Here is a 17,712-nt window from a genome sequence, read left to right as displayed (position 1 = left end):
GCCTAACCCAATAACCGCCATCCTCATTTCTAGCTCTATCTGTTCCCCCAATTATAGAACTATTTAGTACTTTACATGTAAATATATACATACGAACCTCCTCCTATTATTTCAAAATTCCCATTACACAATAACAAATTGTACCAAATCCTGTGCCATTTACAACTTTTTACGTATATTTATGGCACATATTTCTTAAATCGGACGTTATAAGCAAATGATAACAATAATCTTAATTCCAAATATCACGAATCCAGATCTATCCGTTCATCCAATACAAAATTGTACCATACATGGAACCATTTCGTACCCCTAAGTGTACCTAATTCCACATTTTAGGATTCGAGCGCTATAATTTCACCTAATTCCTAATTGTACGAAATGTAGTACTTTTTGTAAGTATAAGTACGCATTTCTAAAACTAAGTACGCATTTCCAAAACTAACCCCAACAGTAATATTAACTCCAAAATTCAAGATTCCAGCTCTAACCGTTCGCTCAAATCCAAGTTGTAGCATATCTCAATCCTACACTCCAACAGTAATATTAATTCCAAATTTCTTGATTCCAGCTCTACCCGTTCGCTCAAATCCAATTTGTTCCAAATTTAGTACCGTTTAGTACTTTTCGTACATATAAGTACGAATTTCCAAAACTTCATCAATCCTACACCCCAACAGTAATCTTAATTCCAAACTTCAAGATTCCAGCTCTAGCCGTTTGCTCAAATCCAAATTGTACCAAATTTAGTACTTTTCGCACTCATAAGTACGAATTTCAAAAACTACTACTATATCTCAATCCTACACTCCAACAATAATCTTAATTCCAAATTTCTTGATTCCAACTCTATCCGTTCGCTCAAATCCAAATTGTACCAAATTTAGTACTATTTAGTACTTTTCCTACCCATAACTAAAAATTTCCAAAATTTTATCAATCCTACAATTCAACAGGTATTTTAAATTCAAAATTGGGGGTGGCAGCTACATCAGATCACCAAAATCCAAATTGTTCCAAATTTAGAACCATTTAGTACTTTTCGTACCCATAAGTACAAATTTTCAAAACTACCTCAGTGCTATGTTCAAACGATAACTCAAATCCAAATTTGGTTCCATTTAGTACTATTCGTATCCATAGTACGAATTTCTAAACCTACCTCTATCAATACTTCAACATCAATTTTAATTCCGAATTTCACGATTCCAAATGTATCCTATCACTGAAATCCAAATTGTACCAAATTTAGTACTATTTAGTACTTTTCCTACCCATAACTACAAATTTCCAAAACTTTATCAATCCTACACTCAAACAGTACTCCTTATTCCAAATCTCGGGTTTCCAGCTATATCCGTTCACCCAAATGCAAATTGTACCAAATTTGGTACCATTTAGTACTTTCGTACCCATGAGTACGAATTTCTACAACTACCTCAATCCTACACGCCAACAGTAATCTTAATTCCAAATTTCAGGATTACAGCTGCATCCGATCACAGTAATCCAAATTGTACCAAATTTGATACCATTTAGTACTTTTCGTATCCAAAGTACGTACTTCCAAACCTTCCTCTTTCAACACTCCATCAGTAATCGTAATTCCGAATTTCAGGATTCCAAATGTATCCGATCACATAAATTAAAATTTGGTACCATTTAGTACTTTTCGTACCCATAAAACTAAAAATTTCAAAAACTTCATCAATACTACACACCAACAGTAATCCTTATTCCGAATCTCTGGATTCCAGTTCACCGTTCACCCAAATCCAAATTGTACCAGATTTGGTACCATTTAGTACTTTTCGTACACATAAGTACAAATTTTCAAAACTACCTCAGTGCTATGTTCAAACAACAATTTTAATTCCGAATTTCACGATTCCAAATGTATCCCATCATTGAAATCTAAATTTTACCAAATTTAGTACTATTTATTACTTTTCCTACCCATAACTAAAAATTTCCAAAACTTTATCTATCCACACTCCAAAAGTACTCCTTATTCCAAATCTCGGAATTTCAGCTATATCCGTTCACCCAAATCCAAATTGTACCAAATTTGGTACTATTTAGTACTATTCGTACCCAAGAGTACCAATATCCACAACTACCTCAATCCTACACGCGAACAGTAATCTTAATTCCAAATTTCAGAATTACAGCTGCATCAGATCACCGTATTCCAAATTGTACCAAATTTAGTACCATTTAGTACTTTTTGTTCCCATAGGTCCGAATTTCCAACACTCCAAAAGTAATCTTACTTTCGAATTTCAGGATTCCAAATGTATCTGATCACCCAAATCCAAACTGTACAAAATTTGGTACCATTTAGTATTTTTCGTTGCCATAAGTACGAATTTCCAAAAGTATCCCAATCCCACACTCCAATAGTAATCTTAATTCCAAATTTCACTATTCCAGCTCTATCCGATCACTTAAATTCATATTGTACCAAATTTGGTACCATTTAGTACTTTTCGTACCCAAAAGTACGATTTTCCAAAATACTTCTATCCTACACCCCGACAGTAATCCTAATTCTAAATTTCAGGATTCCAGCTCCATCCGTTCCCCCAAATCCAAATTGCACCTTATTGGATTTGGGGGAAATTGTACCTTTCGTACCCATATGTACGAACTTCGAAAACTTCCTCCATATCTCTAACCTACACTCCAACAGTAATAGTAATTCACAAATTTCAGAATTCCAACTTTATCGGTTCGCCCTAATTCAAATTGTACCAAATTTAGTACCATTTAGTACTATTCGTACACATGAGTGCACATTTTCAAAACCACCTCCTTGTATCAACTCATCTTCCTAACCTTGATTTGCATTCCAAATTTCAAGATTTTAGCTCTATCCGTTCACGTAATACCAAATAGTACTAAATTTAGTAACTTTTAGTACATTTCGTACACTTATAGTTCGAATTTCCAAAAACCATTTGGTACACCTTTCTAACTCACCATCAGTGAACCTCATTCCAAATTTCAGAATTCTAGCTCTTCGCGTTTGCCTAATACAAAGGGTACCATATTTAGTACCTTTTAGTACTTTTAGTACAGTTCTAGTTCGAATTTCCAAAAATCCAGCCTTATCTGACACCTTCGGACCAAGAGTGACCCTCACCCAAAATTTCAAGATTCTAGCTTTAGCCGTTTAGTCTGGGCGTTGATTATCAGTCAGTCAGTGAGTCAGTGAGTCAGTGAATCAGTGAGTCAGTGAGTCATCATTACTGAACTCTTTTATAAGTATAGATTTATTACAATTATTTTTTATTTATTTATTTGAATATATTTATTATAATTATAAATTATAATAAAGAAAAATTACAAAAAGCACTAGCAATAAAAGCTATCGGCTACACAATTAAAAATTATAATAAACTTATAGCTAAAAGCACTACGGCTATCGGCTCTAAGTAGATTTAAATTAAGTAGATTAAATTAGGCTTTAATATACACAATCATGATATATAAAAAAACTAGATTTTATAATGGAGATTTAAAAGACTGAGGAAATTGTAGATGTTGGTGATGTTTTGGTGTGATGGATTTTTCAGTGTTTCCAATGTATTGACAGGTGAAAAGCACCTTGATCGAAGGTTATGAAGGGTTGAACATTCGACGATTAGATGATGGGTCGATAAGGGGGAAATTCTGCAATAACTACATATTGGTGGTGATTCTTTCTTGAAAAGGTGTGAATGCGTTAAGCAGCTATGCGATAATCTCAATCGTGTGTAGCATTTATTTTGATGAGTATTCGTGGTTGACGGCAACAACAGTGGTTTTCTGTTTGGATTGATTTCTTTGTAAATATGACTGTATTCCGCCCAAAGTTTTTCGGTTTCGGTGTCAATTAGATGATTAGCAGCTTTTATAATATTTTTTTTCGTAGATGGAATAAAAATTTAGGCAGGAAATCTCTGAGGAATATTTTTGGCAACCGAGTCTGCGGCTTCGTTTCCAGGTATACCAACATGACTGGGTATCCACATCAGCTTTATTTTTGATTAAACATTTCTTGTTAAACATTTCTTGTTGGATCGATGTAATGATTTCATTCTTGTTCCAGCAATTGGTACAGGAAGTGTAAACCGATCGGCTGTCAGTACAAATAAGAATGTTGAGACTCTGTGTTTTGGATAATTCTACAGCTTTTAAAACAGCAATGACTTCTGCGTCAAATATAGATCCATCATGTGGAAGTAGTCCAAATGATTTTATACCGCCGTCCTCTGAAACAACTGCAAACGAAGTGTTGTGTTCTGAGGTAAATAAATGGCTGAATTGTCATGTATTATAAGATTTGATATGACCTTCTTACAATGGTTGTGTAAATGCACCCCATTCGGTAGACATTTCACGCAAAATGCGTGATGCAGATAATCGTCCCCACTAATGCATATTTTCGAGGACACGAGATCAACATCTGTTGGTGGTTGCGAAAACGAAACGAAACAAAACAATTTATTGTTAAGACACGTAAATTGTGATATCTACTTGCTTTGTTGTCACGATTTGCCAAGTTAGGACAACGGAATTTGGTGGGCGCCAAACATTATTTCTCATTTTATTTTATTAAGCTGATGTTGGTTTTGTGTATAGTTTTATTTTACTAACACTGTTAGTGCGTGACCATAACATTTCCTCTAGCCATAAAATGTTTGGACATGTTCGTTGTTGCCCCAGAAATAAAACTACATGAGGAAAGGCACAATAAATTAGTGGTATAAAATGGTAATTCATTCGGAAAAATTTCCTTTGTTTCCAATTCACCAATATATAAATAACTCTTAATTTTATGTTTGAATGACCAACATGTTCGAGATAAGAAAATATTAAAACAAAAAAGGGCTATATCGGACCGCACCAACCCAGGAATATAAACCTAGTGCTAAATTTAAATGACACATATGATATGGATCAAAAAATCGAATCTGCAAGCATAATCCCAGACCTGAAATTAAAATTACAATGAAAATAAAAGAAATAAAAAAGAAAAGAAAAGAGAAACAATCCAATCTTGTATGCTGTGTCCTTTTCGTATATGCTCCCTTAGGTATTCCACATCAAAACCGTTTAATTTATATATTATCATATACTTCAGACATTCTTACCAAAAAACTCTGTATACCCATTTTACTATAAATTTGTGCTTAATGTTACAAACTGTTTAAATATTTATTACAATTGCAACGTTTACGAATATTAATGTTCTCCGGGTACAATACAATATCCGCCCCACGATACTCACAAACGGTAAATTCACATGGTATTAAAAATCCTAATATTTTAGATTTATTAGATAATGGATATGGCATGGTAGCTATATGAGCGAATAAAGCATGTAGTATTTGTTGTAATCATGAAGCATATTCTGTACAGAATATTCTCAAAAATATTCTTCTTTTTCATCTTCATAAAAAATATGAATTGTTAACCAAACTTTTTTTCTTTTGTCCTTATGTTGGGTAAAAGAAGCGTAGAGTGACATAAGCAAGAGTGGAAAAATAGCACTTATTCCTTTTGGTTTGACAAGTATAAAGAATAACTTTGTCACATTACAACGATTTGTGCAGACGAGAAAATAATTACAACAACAATTGAAGTATAGTACCAGAACTACCGCAAGGAACAATAAAGAAAACAAAAATAAAAATTTGGATATTTCAAAGTTCACTTTAATCAATTCAAAATTGTCTCGACATATTCTTAAAGGAGGATGTAAACACTAGTCTTCAGTGTAGATTGGTTATTTTCCCAAAAAGCCATTTAACCATTCAAGCTTTGTTAAGGGAAATAAATGCAAATCTAACTAATTCTCTAGAGCAAATTGTGCCGACAACATAGAGCTAGTTGTCGGCTGGCAGTCTGCAGCCGAAGGCAATTGGAATAGTAGTTACAAACAGCTAATGAAACAATACGAAATTTGCAGTAACATCAAATACTCCATCCATTACAAGGACAACAATTTGAGAAACATGTTCGTAAGAATTTGTGTGGTGATACAACAGTGGTGATTTATGCTACTCAAACATATAATATGTTGTTCATTATTATATCGTTGTTCCTTTACTTTTTTAATAGTAAAAGCAGAGTTCGAAAATAAACAGTACACTAACATAGTGTACCGCTCCGAGAACAGTATCACTAAAATATTTTTAGCGTTAGTGTTCCGGAACACAAACACTAAAAAATATTTTAGTGATACTGTTCCGGAGCACAACGAAAAACGTAGTGTACCACATTTTGGTACACTAAAAACGTTGGGTACCGCAGTCGGAACACTAAAAATCGTAGTGCTCCGCAGTCGGAGCACTAAAAATCGTAGTGCTCCGCAGTCGGAACACTAAAAATCGTAGTGCCCCGCAGTCGGAACACTAAAAATCGTAGTGTTCCGCAGTCGGAGCACTAAAAAAGTCGTAGTGTACCACATGACGGAACATTAAAAAATAACGTAATGATAATGTACCACACACGAGTTTATAATGATTTGGGAGGAAAATTAAATATTTATAATTTTTGAATTAAGTACAAATTAAGACATATAAACACAGATACACCTGTTATATCCATGTATGTATACATATTAATTAATAACGTTGGGAACTTAAGTAGAAAATATGACAAACTTTAATTCGGTTCTTGTACAATGGCGCACTAAAAATTTTAATGTTCTGACTGTGGATACATAGAAAATACCACAAAGAAGTTTATTATGACTGGTGAGGAAAATTAAATATTTTATAATTTTTTTAATAAATACAAATTAAGAAATAAACTATAATAGAACACGTGAAAAACGTCTGATTTGATCCTTTGTTTCGATTTTTAGAGATCCGGCAGTCGGAACACTAACATTTTTGGTGATCCGGCAGTCGGAACACTACGATTTTTAGTGCTCCGCAGTCGAACACTACGATTTTTATTGATCCTTTGTTTCGATTTTTAGAGATCCGGCAGTCGGAACACTACAATTTTTAGTGATCCGGCAGTCGGAACACTAAGATTTTTAGTGATCCGGCAGTCGGAACACTAAAATTTTTAGTGATCCGGCAGTCGGAACCCTACGATTTTTAGTGATCCGGCAGTCGGAACACTACGATTTTTAGTGCTTCGCAGTCGAACAAAACGATTTTTAGTGCTCCATTGTCCAAAAATCAAATCAGATATTTTACACATTTACTTCTAATTTTTATTTATTAATATGTATTTATTTATCCTAAAAACATAAAATATTTAATTTCCCTCATACATTATAATAAACAGACGATTACTTTAACGTTATTTTTAGCGTTTTGGCTCTTGATACGCTACAATTTTTAGTGCTCCACAACCGAACACTACAATTTTTATTGATCCATTGTTTCGATTTTTAGAGATCCGGCGGTCGGAACACTACAATTTTTAGTGATCCGACAGTCGGAACACTACGATTTTTAGTGCTCCATTGTCCAAAAACCAAATCAGATGTTTTCCACATTTTCTTTTAATTTTTATTTATTTAAAAAAATATATATATATAATATTTAATTTCCTCAGAAATCATAATAAATTAATGTATGGTTCATTACCTTATAGTTTCAAAACGTGGTACAAAACGATTTTTAGTGCTCCGGCACAACGATCTTTCTGCTTCATTCCACAAAAACTAAATATTGTTTTTTCATAATTTTGACCATATTTCGCAATGTGTTTAACTAATTTAAACATACATGGATGTAACAGTTTATCTTAATTTTTATTTGATCAAATTTAACCAAATATTTAATTTTCCTAAGAAAACATAATACCTTTATTATTTTTTAGTGTTCCAACACGTGGTGCACTATGATTTTTAGTGATCCGGCAGTCGGAACACTAAAATTTTTAGTCCTCCGCAGTCGGAGCACTAAAATTTTTAGTGCTCCGAAGTCGGAGCACTACGATTTTTAGTGCTCCGGCAGTCGGAACACTAAAATTTTTAGTGCTCCGCAGTCGGAACACTACGATTTTTAGTGCTCCGCAGTCGGAGCACTACGATTTTTAGTGCTCCGGCATGCGGTACACTACGATTATCGTTGTGTTCCGGTACAGTATCACTAAAATATTTTTTAGTGTTTGTGCTCCGGAGCGGTACACTATCGTAGTGTACCTATCCACCTTGGTACGGTACAGAACGGTACGGTACGATATTATAGTGTGAAGCGGATCAACTTTTATTATTAGAATTTATCTTATGTACATATTTTATTTTAATACTTTACGTATACGTTTTCACTAATTCAATTAATATTACGAAACATATGCTTAAATATTTGAATTTAACAGCTTAAAATGCAACCTTGTACATATTTTGTAAATAGTACTACTAATTACATCTTTGATCTTAATACTATTTTGTACAACTAATACTATTCGCGTCTCATCCTAAGTACTTAAGTAAATCAAAATTGCAATAAAATCGCTCTCATTCTTTAGCTAGAGTTGAAGGCTTAACATCAATACCACGCTTGCCCAAGTTGATGGACCTAGATGTTATGCTGGAAATAATAGCTAAATGGAGAGTCAAGTAACATCTTAAATTAATTTTGTTGTTTTGTCCTTCTTTATTGACGCCCAACTCGTGGCCATGTAACACGACCACTCTATCATCAACAGCCGAGGACAACAACAACATTGAATGCGAAGCGTACGTATCTGGTGAAGATCAGTTGGCAACGTTTACAAAACTTATCCAGGCAATGCGTTATGATGACAATCCCATGCGTTTTGTACTAGGCGATCCCAGAAACATAGAGATGTCTCTGTTGTGTATCAGTTTTGAACAGCATCCATCGACAATCATCCGGATTACGCAGAAAATTTGTGGATTGGCGTAAACAGGAACGTCAACTCCTTCGATCAAGCAAAGGCATTGATCAAAAACACATTTACGTACAAGTATGAATGCAAGCAGCAAAGACGACGCAGGCACATTCATCTGTATGAAAATGAGGGTTGAAAAACAACATTGTGATGATGTACTACAACAACCACTCACAAAACATCAAGAAGAAAACGAACAATGGTGAACCGACGCACATCAAGCAAGAACAACAACGTCCGCACACATCAGCTCAAAATGTGCGTAACGTTCAGCCGAGAAAATCAACGCTTGCTGTGTTTGTCGTGCATATTGTGTTTACAAGCAGAACATCAATAACGTGAATATTAGAAGATCCCAGCAGAAAGATGTTTATCCAGGCAATTTGTGACAATTGTAACTGTGTACTTACTGTTGAAGAGATTATCGCTGTATTTGGACAACCTTAGCAGCCAGAAGATTCGCAGTTGTTATTCAAGATTCTGTTGACTGCCAACCGATGACCTTAACATATCATAGCTTTTTCCGACGAGTTTTACCAGGTTGTTTGGAGAGCCAATTCGTGGAGCAAAATAACTCTAGAAGGAGATTATGAGGAGTTTACCAGCTTGTTTGGAGAACCAACAAGACTTGCGCAGCTTTACTCCAGGGGGAGATTTCGATGACAGTCCGTTACATAGTTTGGACATGTAACAACAACGCCATCTACACACCATTATTGCAGTATTATTGAGGACATACCCGATTCAATAACCCATAATAATAATGCAGTTTACCGCAGCAGATTCAACAACTCATTGTTTCTGATGCTTAATCGGGACGATTGGAGCATCAGAAGGGGGAGACTGAAGCGGATCAACTTTTATTATTAGAATTTATCTTATGTACATATTTTATTTTAATACTTTACGTATACGTTTTCACTAATTCAATTAATATTACGAAACATATGCTTAAATATTTGAATTTAACAGCTTAAAATGCAACCTTGTACATATTTTGTAAATAGTACTACTAATTACATCTTTGATCTTAATACTATTTTGTACAACTAATACTATTCGCGTCTCATCCTAAGTACTTAAGTAAATCAAAATTGCAATAAAATCGCTCTCATTCTTTAGCTAGAGTTGAAGGCTTAACATCAATACCACGCTTGCCCAAGTTGATGGACCTAGATGTTATGCTGGAAATAATAGCTAAATGGAGAGTCAAGTGACATCTTAAATTAATTTCGTTGTTTTGTCCTTCTTTAAGTGTTTATTTTCGAACACTGAGTAAAAGTAACAAAAAGGAAAACTGACAGAATTGCTCTAACGTAACAAGTTTTGCACAAAATTAAAGGATCGGAAAAATAGTAGATCTAGCAGCAGAGTCAAAAACAAACATGACTTCTTAAAAAACAACAACAAATAAACAAAATAAATTTCACTGTTTTTTATTTTTTATTTCACTGGTTTAAATTTTTTTATGTTATTTTTATTTTATTTCTTTTTATTTTGCTTTAACAGTGGGCGTTGTTTTCTATTTTTTCTTTTGCTCAATTGTCAAATAAGCAGTTAGACAGATTTCTCACTTTTTACACCACAAAATGTGTCGAGTAGAAAGTAGTAAAAGAGAAAGCCATTTTGACATGCTCTCTCTTAAACTTTGCTTCAAGTTATACTGCTGCAAAATTTGTAGAGTAGAAAGTAGTAAAAGAGAAAGCCATTTTGACAAGCTCTCTCTTAAATTTTGCTTCAAGTTTTACTACTTTTGGGGTTAAGGAACGCTTTTCGAGTTAAAAATGGTAAAACAGGTAAAACTTAAAGAAACTATAACGAAATGGAACAAAGCTTATATTAGTTCCCACAAAAATAACCGAGTAGACGAGGAAACACGATTCCTTATATACCCAGCAAAAATTTTGTAGCCAAAGAAGTAGATGAATCATGATTATGCATCATTTTATGTGAAAGAAGTCACGATTTTTGCAAGGGCATGGTGTATCGAGAATGCAGTCCATTTTGCTTCTACAGCACACGTTTAGGATGTACTCCATTTTCTTTTGATTGAGTGCTTCGGATTGAATTTAGATACATTCTTCGGAATGTGTTTTTAGTCAGTTCAAATATGCAATAGAAATGCAAGCCATTATTAAAAATATCAGAATAAATAAAATGCATTTATTAATAATAATTATTTCTACAAAATCTATCAAGCGGGACAAGGGAGACTTCTCTCATATCAATGAGTGCACCCCGATTCTTATTAGCTCAATGATATGGGACCTACAGTTTATCGCCGAGTCCGTTCTAAGACACCACTTGTAGAGAAGTTTTACATGGCTGAAATACTCAGGAAATGTTGCCAATATTACTTTGTCACTCTTGATGTTGCCTAGCGGGTGTGCATACAATTGCACCACGGTTGCATTTATTATTTATGTAGAAAAAGAGTATTAAGAAATATATTAACATAAATTATAAAAATTATTTATTAAATTCAATCGGTACTCTGTTTACTTCCTCAGCTCTCCGCCATCATGTTCCGCTCGCCCAAAATGTTTTTTTTTTTAATTAGTTGTGTCTTTTTTCGTGATAATTTGTAATAATTGTTACGAAATGTTACTGAATTTTTACTCATATTTTGACAACTTGCTTAAAGCTACGGAGAGAAGTAACATTTAGTAAGTAAAAAGACACACCAACTGTTTCCTCATCACCAGTTCAGCTTTCGGCATGAACTCCAAATCCACTCTATACATTCTAGTCTCCTGGGTTACCGCTAAAAATGTTCGCAACTTTTAATTAACTTAACTGTTTGTATTTTTAAATTTATAACAAAATAAAAATAAAGTCTTTATTTAATGTTGTTTGTAGGGATCGACAAACTGTCTTTCTTGCAGGGATCTCTACGTAACTGCTTCTAAAATGTAATAAACGGAGTGGATTTTATTTCACATCTTCGCATAGAACAACTTCAAATAAATTTTGCTGGGTGTAAATATATAATGGGACATTCAAACACAAATAAAGTCGTAGCTTGTTATTTATAAAAATATTTTGGGTTACGGATCTGAAATTTTATTCATAATACACTACTTAATAGTCGAAAATGTGTAAACTTAGTAACATGACATACATATACATATGTATGTACGTGTGCAAGAACATTTCTCTTCCATATTTTCTTGCGGATATCTTCCACTTAATTTTTGCTTTTGATATACCCCATATAGAGGCGGAGATATTCGCTTTGATATAAAATGTTGACTTTTTCTACAAATATGTTCTTTGCCTATTCCGACCCGTGAATATTATCCGACCATCACCTAAATCAATAGCCTTCTTCCCCTCCGGGACTTTCGTCAACAAACAGATGGACACACATAGCCAGATCGACTCAGCTCGTCGAGACATTCATTTTGGTATATATATGTATGGGTCTACGACCATTATTTCGTTGCGTTACAAACTTTTTGGCCAAAACCAACTTATAATACCCTCCCCACATAGTGGTGTAGGGTATAAACACACATCTTGTTTATATGGCAATAACAATAACAGTATCATAGTTGCTCCAAACTTTCTTGGTAAAAAGAGCTACTCTTTCTTTTAACTCTTAAATGTATGCCACAGTTCATGAATGCATTCACATGGTTATTTTCATAAGCACAGATAAAATGAGTAAATCTCGCCTCTGTCTTATTGCTGAGGAAATATGGCATCAATTAAAAAAATAAACCATTGGGGGAATACTCCAAACGTTAGCAATCATAGAATATCGAATCTTTAATAATAACAAAACAAACAAAAAACAGTGAATGGGAATTTTAAATAAATTCCAAGAACTCACTCACACGTGACTGATGTTTTTCAACTGATAGATCTAGATATGTTCTTAGTTAAAACATGGTGATAGCTTGAAAATATTTTGTTCTGATGTCGTTGGGAAAAGCAAAAAGTAAGTATACGTCTCATTTAAATGGGAATACTCGATACATATTGATATCATATACAGCAAGTAAGAAAGTATCAGTCAGCTGAGCCGACAGAGATATTTCCTCAGCCACGTACCCGAAGAAAAAAAGTTAACACAATACTTCTGTAGGTTTTTTAGCTGTTGGGAAAAGGGTGGAAAGGGCCGCAAAAAAATACACGTTGAAACAAAATTCAGAATGATCCAAGACGAGCGCATTTTTCCCAAGCTTTGGGTAGGGTGTACCCGTAGGAGTGATGCGATGTAGTACATACTCGGACCTAATACAAATCTGTAGGAAATATTTTTTTTCTTTATTAGTCTATGGATATTTTCCTTACAGACTATATAATTAAAAATGTTGTACTTATTTTTCTGAATTTAAATATATTACAATTTTACTTTTCAATTTACAAAGTTTGAGCTAAATTGATTTCTCTCTTAAAGGGTTATTTTACACATTAGCCAGTTTAGGTGGTGCCGGTAGGATTTTCTGGACATTTTTGGGTCATTATCTCAGGAAGTATGGACTTGCCCACGAAAAAAAAGAAATTAAAACGTCGTAACAGGGGCCGCATGTGCAACCTGCTGCATCACAAATTAATAAGATCAGAGAGGAGTTGTTAAACTATACTTTTTCCAAATTTTGTGTGAGAGGTACCCAAATGAGTGGACCGATATAGTCAAAATTAGAACCCGATCTATGCCTGAAAGTAATATTACCAATAGCAAAGTTTGGTTCAATTCGGTTACTCCCTCCTAGAGTTATCATGCCCACAATCTTGGCGAACAAATTTGAACCTTTGTGCGGGAGGTACCGGAAGGAGTGGACCGATATGGTCTATCTTCGAACTTAAACTAAGTTTGGAGAAAATATTGAAAGACCCAAAATTTGAACCAAATATATTAATCCTTTCGAGAGTTATCATGCGCTCCAACTACGGCACATGGTATTATATGGGTTGTTTGCTTGCTTGCTCCTGAAAAAAATTATATCGTCGTAATGGGGGTAGTGAATACAAGTGGCTGCAACAAAAATCAAAGCGATTCGAGAGCAGGCCTTAAACTGCACTTAAGCAAAATTTTGTGTGGGAGGTACCCGAAAGAGTGGACTAATAGGGTCCATATTGGAACCTTATCTATGTCTGGTAGAAATGTAACGATGTGTAAAGTATGGACTAATTCGGTTACTCCCTTTAAGAGTTATCGTGCGGACAATTTTTCCGAATATTTTTGAACTTTTGTGGGGGAGGTACTTGTAGGAGTGGACCGATATGGCCCATCTTCGAACTTAAATCAAATCTGGACAAAATATTTCGATACCCAAAATTTGAACCGAATCGATTGATCCGTTCGAGAGTTATCGTGCGCACCAGCCAGACAGACAGACGGACGGACATTGCAAGATCGACTCAAAATGGTCTGAAACGGATATCGTACAAACATACTTGGGGTCTAAAGCCATTATTTTGATGAGGCACATTTTTGGTCGTATCAAAGTGTATATACCCTCTTTAGCCTAAAGGCTGAGGGTATAAAAAGCTAAAAAGAAAATTTTGACACCAACTAAAATTACCGATGAGCACGATTTGGCCGAAGATTTCTCAATCGTAATATTCTTGCAAAATGTATCAAGTTCCAGCTAGTTCTTACAAATGTTAAAAATTTTTTATTAAGTGCAGTTTAAGAATTTTTACCGAGGGTACTCTTTATGATCCCGATTACTATATAACTTTTTCGTAGACAATACATAGGGTTATACATTTGTGCCCCATACAATTTGCAGCTAGGTCTTCGACAGTTCAGAGAGTCAAAATATGTCCTGGTAGCAAGCTTAATTTGCTGGTCAATGCTAATATAATACAACAAGTATGGACGTCAGCAGATACATACAAATAATTGAACTGAAGCATAAAGCGCGGCGCTGATTTTTGTAGTAATGCGAAGTGTCTGGGAAAATATTTTAAGGAAAAGAAAGGGGAGCAAATGTAGTCGAAAACAAGTAAGAAAAGTCTATAGTCGGACGGAGCCGACCATGGGATACCGTATACCACTATCCCTGGACAATCGCTTTCCACGGAACTTCTTTTCAATGATTGTGAAAATTTAATTACACTGTGCAACATTTTTAAGGTGATCTTGAGCAAACAATTCGAACTGAGTATTTTTTGAAAGTACAGACCCACACGACAAGAAACCCTAGTTGGATTTTGTTGTGTCAGATCCAGCTCGGATTTTATGGCCCCATCTAAGCATGGTTAAATATTGAGTTTTTAAAGAAATCCGGGGCTATATCTCTGAAACCAATGCGAATCTTCTTCTGACCTCTGAAACAAATTTGTAGATAAGGACAAGAATAAAATATTTGGAGTAATAATGAACTCAAAAAGCTACATTTATTGCCTCAAATTTCAAAATATATGCAAAAATTCCACAATTGTTATACACCGTATCTCCAAAACCGTTTTTCTGAATATTTTCTTTTGGTAAAATATACCCTGGAATGTAATACACAACTCTTCAGAACATGTCACTGTTGTAAAATGCCTCTATGCCGTTTTTTCTGTAAAATTTTCAACGAAGATTTAATAAAAATGTAAATAATGTAGTGAAATCCGAACTGCGAGAATAAACTGTTGGTGTAAACAGTGTTTGAAATAAGTGTTTAAAAGATATGATGCAAAATACCGCTGAAACAACAAAAAGTAAGCATTTTAGAGTTTCAGAATGTTCTAAAGGATTATTGAGAACTTCATTTGGAAGATTTTAGCAAATGGTTACTTGGTTCAACTCCCAATAGTTTAGCCGATACTGACCAGAATTTCAGCAGTTATGTAAAATGTTCTATATTTTATAGATTTTGATGCCCTAGATGGAGTTTTTCTTACGTGGTTTTTTCAAAAGATAAGTTCTACTAGTTTAGGGATGCAATATTGCTAAAGACAGCAAGGCCAAATTTCTATTCGTTTCTGAGATAAAGGCCTGATAAATGCAAAAAAGTGTAGATTTAGCCCGGTTTAGATGAGGCCATAAAATCCGAACTGGATCTGACAGGACAAAACCCTACTAGGGTTTTTGTAGTCTAAATATGTACTTTCAAAAAATAGATAGCAAAAGTTGTTTGCATTTCCAGTGTTGCATAGTGTTATCAAATATCAGAGATGTAATGTATAATACTTATGACCATAACCAAAAATTATCTAGCATGACAAAGGCATTTTTGTAGCAGGAAAGGAAAATTTAGTTCACACAAACTAAAATGTAATGAAACCCACTTATGTAGTACTACTACTTCCGTTGTTTAACCGCTACGTTATTGAAATTTTTACCAATTTCACCAAAAGTTTCAGCCCATTTAACCCGCTAAGTAATATCTGATCTTCACGTCGGTTTTTACGCTTCTCCTTCATCATAAACTCAAACTTTGTTTAAAATTTTGCGGGTTATTATTTTGACCTACAGAGCCGCTACAAAATTGGTTAAAATTTTGTTTTTGGTCCATTTCATCCCCTGAACATTTCACGATCATCTCCAAAAACTAATCATTTCTATTCTGGCAGTAGGCCCGTTATCTAGCAAACACTTTATTGCAATTTACATCAGAGGAAAGGTCAGTAGTTTTTTCCATATGTAGGCTACTTTGCGTAATATATATGTCCTCAAGGAATTAAACTATCGACCAAAAATAAAATTTGTATATTTTTCATACAAAAGTAATGGTCCATTTCACCCGCTAAAGAATATCAGATCATAATTCAAAATTGTAGGCATCTTTTTCGACCTATACTCTAACCCGGTGCAAAATTTCGTGATTATTGATGTATAATTGCGACTTCCAGCGAGTTTATTATTACACTATAAACAAATAACAGAATATATTAGGCTGTAACTCTGTTATTTGATCATGCACACCAACATAATTGGCATCAATTGAAAGGTCAAGCGTTCCACTTTCAAGTATATCTCACTTGTCCGGAATATCACTACCATGAATTAAGATATAAGCTGTATATTAAAATTTTTCACAATTTTCACACAAAAGTTTTGGTCCATTTAACCCTCTTAATATTATCCGATCGCCATCTCAAATTGCAAGCTTCTCCTTTGTGATATACTCTTACCTTATTTGAAATTACGCGTTGATCGGACTATTATTGAGACCTACAGAGCCGCTAGAAAATTGGACAAATATTATGTTTTTGGTCCATTTCACCCGCTAAATATTTCATGATCATCACCAATAACAATAGGGATCTATTCTGATCTGAACCCGACCTCCATACAAAATTGCATGACGATCTGTCCATAATTGCGGCCTGGAGCGTGTTTACAATTTATAATGGACAGACGGACGGACGGACTGACTGACGGACGGACACACATCTCAAAATCGCTTTATCTCGTCGAGATATTAAGATTGGTATACAACATTGATGGTCTCCGACGAATATTTCGCGGTGTTACATGAATTTTTACCAAAACAAACTTATAATATCCTTTTCCACATGTGGTATAGGGTATAAAAACGAAAACACAAGAAAAATTGAAGCGTGCAGGAGTCAGAATAAGTCCCACATCCCAAGATGAAGGCAATCTGATAACTAATTCAGATAGTGTACGGAGTATGTATTTGAAAGGAACGTCGTTGAATTCAAATCAGTATTGAATACATCATGAGCTGTACCAGCTTTATACTTAGACAGAATAATCGGCTAAAACCTTCACAATTCCACAAATCGACAGAAACCGTTATATGGTGGCTTTATTAAATCATTGACCTACGTACGTACTTTTTTGTACAGAAGTTTTATGACCACTAAGAACTTCAAATGCCAAAAAATCCTCAAATTGAGAGTTACCGTTAACAAAACGTAGATCTATGACCA

The sequence above is a fragment of the Musca autumnalis genome, unplaced genomic scaffold (assembly GCF_047663935.1).
Source record: "Musca autumnalis isolate F117 unplaced genomic scaffold, ASM4766393v1 scaffold_2, whole genome shotgun sequence".
NCBI lineage: Eukaryota > Metazoa > Arthropoda > Insecta > Diptera > Muscidae > Musca > Musca autumnalis.
This window is presented reverse-complemented; position numbering follows the sequence as displayed.